The sequence below is a fragment of the Haliotis rubra genome, unplaced genomic scaffold, assembly GCF_003918875.1.
Source record: "Haliotis rubra isolate DU_JTF1 unplaced genomic scaffold, ASM391887v1 Scf196, whole genome shotgun sequence".
Lineage (NCBI taxonomy): Eukaryota > Metazoa > Mollusca > Gastropoda > Lepetellida > Haliotidae > Haliotis > Haliotis rubra.
Genome location: NW_025765958.1, coordinates 1,214,047 through 1,226,818, shown reverse-complemented (window position 1 = coordinate 1,226,818; position 12,772 = coordinate 1,214,047). Strand labels below are relative to the sequence as shown.

At 38.7% G+C, this 12,772-nt stretch overlaps 1 protein-coding gene across 4 annotated transcripts in view; it reads left to right on the top strand.

Moving 5' to 3' along the window:
* The window catches only part of LOC124274929 (growth hormone secretagogue receptor type 1-like), a 127,839-nt gene that overhangs the window by 103,167 nt on the left and 11,900 nt on the right, over positions 1-12,772 (top strand). Inside the window, exon 1 of one of the 4 annotated variants that reach the window (XM_046710299.1) lies at positions 7,069-7,246. The exons of the other annotated variants lie outside the window; for them this stretch is intronic. The gene's annotated coding sequence lies outside the window, so the exon portion shown is untranslated. Of the gene's footprint in view, positions 1-7,068; positions 7,247-12,772 lie in introns of those variants that run through there. 4 annotated transcript variants of the gene reach the window in all.

The window sequence follows — 12,772 nt, the reverse complement described above, 5'->3', positions numbered from 1 at the left end:
TACATGTCATACCATGGATGGACCTCGAGCTTAAAGTCACAAATATGGCTAAGACCGAGCAACGCCATCATGGCGTTTAAAATACTGTATCGGAATTATCATCATCAATAAAGTGAGAATATAAATTACATGATGATATTGATAATGTTTTCATTCAGCAGCATCTTGTTATCATATACCTTTACGATCAAAGGGGTGACCTTTTTGCAAATGCCAATTAGATTGGCATATTCTGCACTTAAACAAGTCAATGCCTTTTGATAGAAACATAATTATTGATTTTGTTCAAGTACAAAGTTTTAGTTGTATGTTACCTTTAATTACGAAATTATATATACTTTGCTCCTTATTCTATTCAGAGCACGAGTTGAGTGTGCATTTGCAAGCAGAATATTGTATTCTCGTGCAGTTCAATGTGGACACATATGAGACAGCGGAAATTAATTTCGATCATTCTGTAGAATGCATTGTTCACAGTTTCAGTTACGTATGCAGTCTTGTGTGTACGCAGTAAATAAGGCGCATTTAGACGTTAGATGTTCAATTATGCGCATGTTTTCCTATTCCTGCCTGCTCTGTTAACGTCCTTTTATGATTTTCTCGTCAAATACAAGCCACGCATGCATCAGAATGTACATTATGTTTTGCTTTTAATCTGCTTCCGAATCGGTACTGAACCTTCGTCGTAGGTGGTCGTTGTTTTTGTCAAATGAGTAGACGGATGTTTGATTTAAACATTGCTGCTTAGCGACGTCCTGTTTATAATGTTGCTAATATAGAACGACCTATTCCAGGCAGGATCAGTTAGGATGCTGATCCTCGAATGTCCAGAGGCAACAATGCCCTTTCTTCAGTCATAACAAAATCCATTTTTCGATTTCGAAGATATGATGAGCATGTGTTTAATAGGGGTGATATCGAGCGTTTGAGAAAAGGTGTATGGGTGGTACCTGTCACAAACACATGGACAGACAAGTCAATTGTTCATCTTAAAACACAGGAACCTTTCGAACAAGTCAAAATAGGCAACTGCATCACTTTTGTCACTTATGCCATTGTAAACGGCCTCTGCATAGGTACCATTAAGCTTTTGACAGCTTTACTGAGGTATTGAATTTTGAACTTCGCCGCAGTAGTGTTTTTTCGCTTTATGAAATCCTGGTACAGGAAGCGTGCTTTATTGGTGATGAAGGAATATTGCTCGACATGTAGATAAAGTTTGGGCTCTACCATAAAACTAAAGAAAAATGAATTACATATATCATCAGACAAAATACCTTGAATATAACATCTTTACACGCATCAAAAAGCAGCTTGCAATACTTGTACAAATGTCTCTGAATGACGTCCAACAACACCGACCATGCAGTGATAGACACTACAAAAACGTTTCAAGACAATTTGTTGCAAATATTTATGTTTCAATGATCAGAATCACAAGCGTTTTTAGTAGGATTAAAAGTTGAAAAAAATGATGTTGACCTTAGACATCAATGTGACTTTTAATATTTCATGTAGTTCAAGAAAGGTGTTAAGTGAAATAAATTGCTTGCTGCCAACTTTAGCTGTTTCTTTACAGCTTTCATCTTCATATCATGTTATTTTACCACTTAAAAATATAAGGAAAGATTTACCTTTTGAAATGGGTATACGTGCAAGATTTGGCAATATGTCTAAATCAATTTTAAGGCTGGCAAGACTTCAACTATATGAGCCCCATTAGATCATTGACAACACTTTGGGGATCATTATAATGCAATTTCTGCACCATTTCTATTCCGGCAGGCGGTTACTGCAGGTCGTTTTATGCTACAGGTATTACCGTAGGTCGATTATTATATGAGAACAGTTTAGATATCACACGACACCATGGACTTTGCATATACTTCCATGGTTTCATTCAGAGTGTTTCAGCCTTTTTATAACAAACAAGAAGTTTAATATGAAACCAGGCCTGTGATTGTAAACGAAAAAATTGTGTTTTGGTTTAAACAATTAAACTTACGTCAGTCACAACTGACAAGAAGATAAATTGCTCTCTCTGAACTGAATGATAATAGTGACAGTTACACGAATAGACCAATCCCCTGTCGCTCCTATGGTTGCTGTAACAATACCCCATGCTGTAGACGACAACGACGAAGGTGTTGTCATGCCTCGTGTTTATTTGAAGATTATGCAATGCGTCCAATAAAGATCGTCGTTGTGAATGGCACTAACCAAATGGCCATCACATTATCCATGCGAACACTCGTTAGTGTTGGAACTATTATGTTATAATCCCAGTGTGCAGTGTAGGTTATCGTTCTCGCGGTTCCCAGGTAACTAACATTATGTAGTGTCTGAATGGACACCATTCACGCTAATTTAGGAGCATTCTGTTGTTCGAGATACATCGATGTACACCAGGAGATACCCATTAGCCTGTCCTGCGATTTCTTCGAGGAATTTTAGTAGGGTAGGTGGACACCGCTTTAAACTGTATCGTGACCTGTCACTTTGATGTTGAAGATAACCACTCGAAGTTGTGAAGATCTAAACTATTGCAAAAATTAGGCACAAGTGTAATGCTGACCAACCTGGACAATATTAGTCAAGGGACCAGGAAGCGTTAGTTTACACAAACACGCACACACATCAGATATTCCTCTTATTCAAAGCTCTAAGAATTTTTTGAGACAAGAAGGAATATCTGGTGGGTGTGCGTGTGCGTGTGCGTGTGCGTGCGTGCGTAAAATAACGCTTCCTGGTTCTTCGACTAATTATTTCCAGGTTGGTCAGCATTATATGTATTTATTGCTTAAACAGCTCAAGAAATCACTTGTTCATTATTATATAAAACAGAAACAGATAGCAGAAAAACTTTCCTTAGTCATAAGAATTATCTCCTTGATCAAGAGTCGATTTCGTATGCATCATGTGTTTACGAAATATTGATAATACTTAAGTAAGTTGCTAGTTAAGTGTTACGGCAGTGTGTTTCATGGGTGTGGCAAAAAGGTGAGCGTATACGGTTCCAGTAGTACTGCTCACAAACACATGTCAAGTCAGTTTTTCACTTGCAAAATTATCTTGGGGAAAATATGTCTGTGAACAAACAGAAGGAACTAAATCGGACACCATTTGTGTCACTTCAATTGTGGAACTTTCCTCCACATGCCTACCATGAAGTGGTAGAAAAAGAGACCTGGAATGCTGTAACCTTGACCAGACAACGTTTGGGCTATTTATATATGACCCTATATATGTTTCCAAGTACATGGTGTGGTCATTAATCCGTAAAAGAGGACTTGAATGCCGTAACCTTGATCAAACATATTTAGAGCTATTTGTATACGGCCCTCAAGGGTACATTTCCCACTACACGGTGTGGTCATTAATCCGGGAATGGAACTGGTCTGATCGAACTGTGAATCAAACATTCGACCAGTTGTTATTCCTTTGTAAAGTACATATTCTATACATAATTCCTTGTCAAGCGAATGAATAGTTAGCTATATCAACATTCATGACATGTTCCACCACCATACCTACGAGTGCACCGTCGCCATGGTTATTTCAGCTTTTTTATGTGCAGAAAAACATCGACAAACATCGACTCATGAAACATTAAACACTTGTAATTATTTTCTCTTGAAGGAGTACTTCAGACCACCAGTAATATGTGGGAAACGAGAAACGTTATTGTTTGTATCATTTTCGAGTAACGTATAACTCAAATAGCTAAAGCACCGAGATTGAAAGAGGCATTACGTTACATTGTATTCAAGTGGACGACAAGGCCCACACGTATCTGTATGTTTGCGGTCTGCGATGTAATCACTTTATCTGTGTGTGGGCCGGAGAGATGTTCATGGAGTCGACTCACGCTGCCAGCAGCAGTGCATTCGGTTGCATTCATCACGAGTGGTCGCTTGCTCCACACCGATTTCATTGTCTCACCAGTAATATAGGACCGTCCGGTATATAGCAGCTCTGCAACAGATGTGTTTTGAATTGCTACAAAACGTGTGTTTGACCGCTGTGGAATTTTGAAGGATTGTATATACTTTTAAATACATCACTCATTGTTATGTCAATTAACATTCCACGAGATATAAAAGAAAGGAAGACGCAAAAACCTTTTTTGTCCGGTGTCTTTAGGTTAATTATCTAAAACTGTGTCCTGTTTTTTTTTTGTGTGTTGTCGTTGATGCTCGTCTAAAGCTCCACGTCTATGCTATTAGTGTTCTTGAATGAGTGATTTCAATTCAAGTCAGATTAAACATGGATGGTCTTTGAACATAATCCTTCAGTATGTTGGAAGTAAATCCTAGATCACGACCATTATAACAATTGAACACGTAATGTTACTGTCGACCATTTTGATCAATTCAGCACGTAATGTTTCACTAGGTAAAACATTTAGGGATAAAATATTAAGACAGAGAGAGATGGTCCACGCACGTTATTGTGGGGATTATAGCGAAAGTGGTGATATAAGATATGCCCACGTCTATATTCATCAGATATGTCGTTTTCACAAAATACCTGGATTCAAAGTTTTATGGCTTATCGTTTGTTTGACAAGACACAAAATCAGATAATGGCCTTTTCTACTTTCGAAAATGTCGTGATGAACAAACGAGATTTTCGGGACGCATTGATCACCTTAGTCACCGAGGTGAAAGGAAGATTGATCGGCTTGCATGTGTTATAGGTGTGACATGTGATCGTTTATACAGATAAACGTTCCTACTAACATATCTCCCAAATGTCTTTGTCGAAGCTATAACTAACAGAACACATTTGAAATCACGAACTCGACACATTCATCATCTGTTAAATTTCACATTTGCCATCTCCTAAATATTCGAAAATAACCAGGGATTGACAGGACATTTGTTTCTTTGCAAAACATCATCATATCAGTGATGTATAATTTAAATATTTTTTTTATGAAACTTTCATTAAATGTCGTTCGTCAATCGAACTGAGATGGAATCTGTTTCAGATAATGTATCAACAAATGCGTCAAGAAATCTGATGGATTTCTGTAAACTGAGTTGTTTAATATCAGTCCACTGTATGTATCTAACTCACTGATTCTAATCATAGAACCGTCAGAATAGTAATATGTACACAGAATCATTAGAATAGTAATGTATGTATGACGTCTAGAGGAAAAGTGTGTCTCAGCATTCAAATATTTGTCAATGAGCGTGAAGGATGTTGTAACTCTGCTTTGAACAACATGTATGTCATATCCTAGCCAGGCTAGACCATTGGAACAGTTCATAAATGTAGTTTTTGGCACGGGTGTTGTAAACCCAGACTAAGTATCCTAATCCAGGGGCCCCTCAAAGACTGGGGAATCGAACCACAATTGAGGAAGAGCAAATGCTTTATCTGCTTGGCTACTCCATTGCCTAGCTCCGTCGGGGACAGCTCAACGTTGATATAGTTTGTTTTGTACAGCTAGAATGAAGATGAGTTGCTGAATGATCATTCCGAGTGTATCCCGCCAGGCATGATCCGCTCACCTTTTATTTGATGATAGCATCACTGTTTAATCGTGCTCGTGATATAGTTGGAATGGCACATCATCAACCTTTGCCTTCTCATAGTTTGCAAACATTCGATAATAACCAGGATTTGACATCAAATAGTTCACATGGATGTGGAAAGGGCTTTGTCCCTTTGGTTTGCTGATGGCCAAATTGAGAATCCTCATGCATGCATGCACATGAATAACAGCGTTAAACCTCACTCAATCACTCACTCACTCACACACCTAAACAACTAAAGTGACGTAATACGATATTTCGGTGAGTGGATAGGTGGTATATTAAAACGGGTTTGTGATATTGTTCGGGAATGCATAGAAGTATGGATTGCATAAATGCAAGAGAAAAAGCATTCAAATATTGCCATTTCAGTTTCAGGATTAATTTCACATCATGTCTTCTTGAGTGCTCATAGTCTCTGAGCAGAGCGTCAGCATTGCAGCACACGGATTTATCGGATTTTGGAGTGGCTATATTTCTTCATCAGGTTGAGGTCATATAGAAGTAGAAATTGTGAAAAAAAGCTAAAACACGAGAAAATACCTGAAATAGCTAAGTTACATTAAAATCGATTTTGAGAATGGATGTTTAAATTCGGTTTGTCTGGGAGATTTCATTACTAATTGTGTCTGTGTCAATATCAAAGTTACAACGGAATTAATATCTCCGCCACTTAAAGATATTATTGGTGAGCATCAGCCTAGCTCTCTCCTGTATAACTTTCAAGGTTCCTGCAGTGAAAGTAATATAAGCACCTCAAATCAAACTCCTTATCATCGAGCTGCACAACCACGTCATCAGCCTCACACTTATGGCAATATGCGTTATCTCAATAGTCTTGAACTATCCATAACTCGATACCACTCAATGATCGTCCGACTCGTATTTTACAAATATTCCGATGTATCACGTGATCTGAAGGTCCAAATATTATAACATTCAATATATTGTATAAACACAGGTGTAAGACCTGTCGTTTTGTTTCGGATTGTATGGAACGTATGCTATCTTGATCTTGAAATGCGTTAATTTCAAGGATGAGGTCTAGTGATAACAGGCAATCAGGCTGCCTGGAGAGGCTTTATACCGCTTTGATTAATAATTATCATAGTATTTGATACTGTATTTGATATGTCCTTATGCATAATCCTCTTGGAACAGATATTTCTGAGGATTATCAAATGCTTTTGTCGCTTTTACAAAGGAAAATGTCATATATATTCATGTTCACAGCAACCGTAACTATAGAGCACAACTACATTTAATCACATAATGCTTCCTACAGTGAGGAAATATAATTAGTTGAACTCAGTATGCCTATCAATATTGAAAGTTAGTGGTGGAATTGTCACACTATTTTGTCCGACCTCCCCTTCTAACCAATAAGCTACATGTACAGAGTTCGTATAACGAAACGTATGGACTGGCTGCTAACCCTTTTGTAACTGCTTGAACGCTGTATTGATTCTCCCAGTCAGACTGGCGGTGGACGATGGTAAGCTGGACAGTCGGTTCCTCTCTGCCGTCGCTGGAGGACTCAGATGGTCTCTTGTGATGTATTTATTCCAGTGCCTCGCATTTACTCGCACTACTGATTTAGCATGATCAACTTGCTTTAGTCCGCTATATTGGGAACGATCTGAAGCAATTGCGTTGGTGATGCCAGATACTTGTGATTGGTTGTTTTGACAAGTTGTAAGGTATGTACACTTCACAGACTGCTGTGATACCTCAATTTTATATTGGTTCTGATATGTTTGAACTGAAATATATTGACCATTTCGTGGAAACCCAAGCTCATTAGTTTTGCTACAATGACGATAGACTGAATTCATCCTCAAGAGCACAAAACGCGATGACGATAATGATTGGAAACTTTTGATATGCCGTTCTCATTCCTGCTTGTTAAACAAGGTTAAATTCAGCTAACTTTAAAATGTATTGAAATTGTTTCAATCAAAGCGTTAAGGTAGGTATTCTGTTACCTATTCTTCATTTGCTAAATAAGCAGGATAAACGAATTTTGTCAGATCAATTTTCCTCTGATTCCAATCCAATATGATTGATTTAATTCAAAAGTTAAATCATACATCAGTATTAATTTTCGGGTTGTCGTAAGAGTATTCAATATTTGGTCGTGAGCTGGATTCATCTTCCTTCAATAGGTGTATAAATCAAACTGTCTAGAATATATTTATCTTCTTGAACATACAGTCAATGTAGTATCCTGAAGTCAAATATAAAGTGAATTTGTCTTTTCATACGTCATAACATGTCATGCAGCAACAAAATTGAGAATAAACTTAGAAAAGACTAACAATCCTTCATTCATTAGTTTCATTTTTGAAATTATTCGTTTCCATTTTGACACCGGGTGATGATGATAGTGTATTTCAATAATAGCCACCATCACAATAAAGCATCATATTCAAAACTAATTCACATATTGAAAATGTTTGTTTAATCAGACCAGCCTTCAATTAATTCCCTCTGATGCCTCTTTATAATTAATACTTTTATTCCTACGTACAAGAAAAGAAAATATCCTAGATTTTAGATTGCCTTGTCTGAGAAGATCTGAATTTTAGGAATATCAACAGCTCATCTCAAGCACTAACAAACCTTAGAGCTATTTCATCAGTGGTTTCCAAAGAAATAAGATAGAACTGTCCTGGCCGATTATACTCAATTGCCCCTAACGACAAGAAGAGACGAATAACAAGAACCTGGTATTAATCAACGAGGCATGTGTACTCTCGTTAAACAGCATAGAACTTCAGATTCCTTTTTCGTCACGATTCCACCTGAAACATTCACAATTCAAGAAACGCTGTTCTACGCTGAGCCTTTCACCTACACACATGCAGCAAGCATTTAGATATTTAGTGTAAGACACATTGGGAGAGACAGAATTAGTTTGTAGATTCCATGATCAACCTCTTTATTCTTTCAACCTGATGTTCTAGGGCAGATGCTAATACGTTACTAAGCATGCCATGCTTCAGCTTCTGAAATGCCACTTAAAGATGTTAGCTGACATGATGGACGCTTTTGTAATGGGCATATAATTTTCATTTTATATGTGTGCATATTTGTGAATCAATTATGTTTCAACACCAACATAAATCAACCTCAAATCTAGCAATGTGAATAGTTGCAGTGAACAAATCATTAGACACAGGAACCAGCGACAGCAGAATATGACAAGGGACGTTGCTCTACTACTTGGAGTCAATTTGCAAACTGCGTCTAGACATTGTAATTAGGCCTTTCTGTGAAATTCTGTACTTTGGGTAATGATAAACTTATAGGTCGATCTATATACCAAATTGTCTGAGTTGAGAAAGTGAGTGAGTTCAGTTGTACGTAGCTTTGTAGCAAAATTCCAGGGTACATCATAAATGGGCTTCACACCTTGTACAAATGTGGTGAATCGAAACCAGGGTCTTTGGCGTGACAAGCAAACGCTTCAACCACTAGGCTACTCCACCCCTCCGGTCAGGGTTGACAGACAAGGCGCATTTTAAATGACTAAACCGAAACACACATAAATAAGACTTGTCTCTCCCCAAAATAACATGCTAATAATAATGATAATAATGGTTTGTCAGATATAGCTGTAAGAATTGCTCCATTTTTTATCTTTATTGTTTATGACGTCAGGTACAGAACATTGACGTTATATCATTTGAATAATAAGTTCACTTCTCAGTACGGTTGATAGGGTTGAACTTTTGTCTTCATTTTTTATATGGCTGAGAAAATAATGAATATAGCCCATAGCACTCGTGGCCCGACACGTAATTGTCTGGCCCTGACATGATTCTTACAGACGCCCTAATGTGCTTCGTCAGGCATGAAACATTTACTTTTGTGTGTACATTATGTGATGATGGGTGCTAAAGTTGACCAGCACATGCTTACCATTGTCACAGACACCTGGTGTCTTCACTGATTTCTAGTCATCCATTCATTGTTATTTTGCCGGAGTGGAATCAGTCTCGGCAGATAATATACACTTTTCAAAAAAAGATACGCATAGGCCAGAAATAAGGAAACGTATTAAACGTATTCAAGTGGACATAAGTCGATTAAGGTTAAACATAGATGAAGGAAATTCGACACACGGATCAACATATGTATTTTTGTCATTGTCAGCATTAATTCAGTTCACTCACTGCACATGTGTGGACACAAGGGGGCGTTCTGGTCAGTACCCGGTGACACCACCCCTTGCAGCCGTCACTGCTCGACACCGCCTTGGAAGGGATTGCACAAGTCGTCGGATTTTTGCTTGGGGAGATCTTCGGCATTATTCCCGCATCGCGTTGGCATGTTCGGGGACGATGGTGACGTTTACGGACGCGTCGAACGCGTCGATCAAGTTCGTCACAGTGATGCTCGATCGGGTTCAGATCAGGCGATTTGGAAGGCCAGAGAAGGACACTGGCGTTTGCATTGGCGAGATAGGCACCTGTTTCACAAGCTGTGTGGGGTCGAGCGTTGTTGTGTTGAAACAGCTCCCTCTGGTGGTTAAAAAGTGGGAGGAGGTGAGGTCGCAATATTTGGTCGATGTAGCGATTTGCTGTAAGATTGCCTTGAACCACCACTAGCTCTGATCTACTCGTGTAGGACATGGTTCCCCACACCAGGACGCTATCTCCACCAACTATGTCTACCTGTCGAACGCAGTTAGGCGCAAAACGTTTGCGTTGATGTCGATAGACACGTTATCTCCCATACGGTCGTTGAAGAAGGAAACGCGATTCATCGCTGAACCAAACGCGTTCCATCCGTTCCCGAGGTTCCGAATTAAATCGGGTATATCGATGTCATAATCGAGATATCGTGCTCTGGTGGACGTTGGAGTGTCTTGCAACGGCAGACTGGGACTCCCCTGCTTCCAAATGTCCAATGGCTATATTTCGGTCAGTAGCATTCAATCTTCGTTTACATCGTAAATTTCGTAATGAAATGATGAATTTGTGTTGGCCTTTTATGGTCGATGTCTCTACTCATGTGTCCGTTAAATTATAGTAATGTAATGTGAATAACGAACTGCTTACGTTCGAATTTGGTGCTATAACAATGTTAATAATATATATGCTTTTGAATAACAACCCATTTGGACTTTGAACTTAAAACGTTTATTAATTCAAACTTGATCCCGTCACTATATGGCTGGAATAATGCCGATGCGACGTAAAACCCAACTCAACTCAACTCATGTGTCCCACACATTGCTCGTGCATTACGTGGAAAACATTTTCTGCGTGCACTTTTAATGTATCGTTTTCATATTTTATGATAACCGTTTACAAAAACATCTTGGGATGCGTTTGCGCGCAATACGCAACAGCCACTACATGATTAACGGGATTGTCTTAATGACGATTGCTGTCATTGCTATCGAAATGAACTGCTGAAAACGCCTAAGCGTTTCTTTGAAGAGAGTAGTTATTCTCAGGCGTTGAGGTTTTTGATATACCACTGTACGTTAGATGGTTTAACGTAACATTATGGGATATTGGCGTATGCGTATTTGCATTCAGTAACTTGTTAACAAAATAGATGATGATATTTTGAAATTATACATTTTGGTCGAGACAAAGACGTAATTAGCAATAAGGGGCAAACTTAGATATACCACAAAATCACCACGTTTTGAGAACGAAGGAGGTTTCCTTCCAAGATCAAGACTACCACTACGCGTTCACGCTTATCTGTGCAGTAACGTTGCTTTGTATAAATCTAAAGATAGCATCTACTTTGACAGAAGTCCATCTGTCACGGCCTTATTCACTTAGAACATCGCGTTCGTTAATAGATTCAACAAATACGAATTAAGGCCACTTCAGTTGGCGCAGACTTTCAATCTGCCAAGCACTTGTACCACACAATGCTTTGCGGGAGGTCAACTCTTTCAACAAGCAAGTACAAATGCGTATTCAGGTTTTAAAGTTCATTTAATCAAATTAAGATTCTTTGAAATGAAAAGCCATTCATGCTCTCTAGACTACCCGTTATGTACAGCAGCGAATATCAGAATAGGGACCCCCATGAGTGAAAGTGGAAGCCATGTTTACCAATCGTGCCCTTCGTCGACTTCCGACTGAATGTCAACAAACGCAAATGGGAGTCATAACTGTAAACAGTGTTGGCTAAACGATCCCATTACCCATCTATTGGAAGTCTGTATTTACTGGTCTCTAGAAATCACATATCATAAATCAAACTGTTGTTATCACAACATCTGCAATGTAAATATCCTTTACGTGTATATGCAAGGAATATCTCTTGAACCAGTGGATTTATTTAGACAACCATTAGCTTTCACTTCCAAAATTGAATTTACAAATGTTATCTAAAATAAAACAAAACAAAATACTTACCCTCAATTGTTTGGATTTGGGGGGGCTATTAAGTTTAGACGTGGTCATTAGAATGTGTTGGATGCCTAGGTTGACAGAGTCTTGTTTATAGAACAGAGAACATGACTGAGATAGGCTATGGTTAGACATGGGATATACAGTGAGTGATTGAGGTTAGTCCTACGCTGCTTTTAGCAATATTCCAGCAATATCATGGCGGGGGACACCAGAAATGGGCTTCACACAGTGTACCCATGTGGGGAATCGAACCCGGGACTTCGGCGTGACGAGCGAACGTCTTAACGACACGGCTACCCCCACCGCCATTGGGATATACAGGATGTGGTATGTTGCAGACTAAGCTTGAAGGATCATGTTCTCCTTAGATCAATGCCTTTAATATTGTTCTTACGGAATTATACAGGTATATGTAAAGGTCCATCGTTAATGGTAGGGGTGGTGGGGTAGCCTAGTGGTTAAAGCGTTGGCTCGTCACGCCTAAGACCCGGGTTCGATTCCCCACATGGGTACAATGTGTGAAACCTATTTCTGGTGTTCCCAGCCGTGATATTGCTGGAATATTGCTAAAAACGGCGTTAACCCATACTCACTCACTCACTCGTTGATGGTAACTCTATGTTGCAACTTAATTTAAACGTAATTACTTGCCGTAAAATTCGCTTTTTATACAAAAACAAAACACTACATAATTTTTTTTATACTTTGTTATTTCTGAAATGATTACATGTTCTATGAACACTACTAAAACCTAGTCACAATGTAATTTTACACATAACCCACAGGTTAATTGCCTTGCAACAGACTATACACCTGAAAATTGGATTTGACCATAAA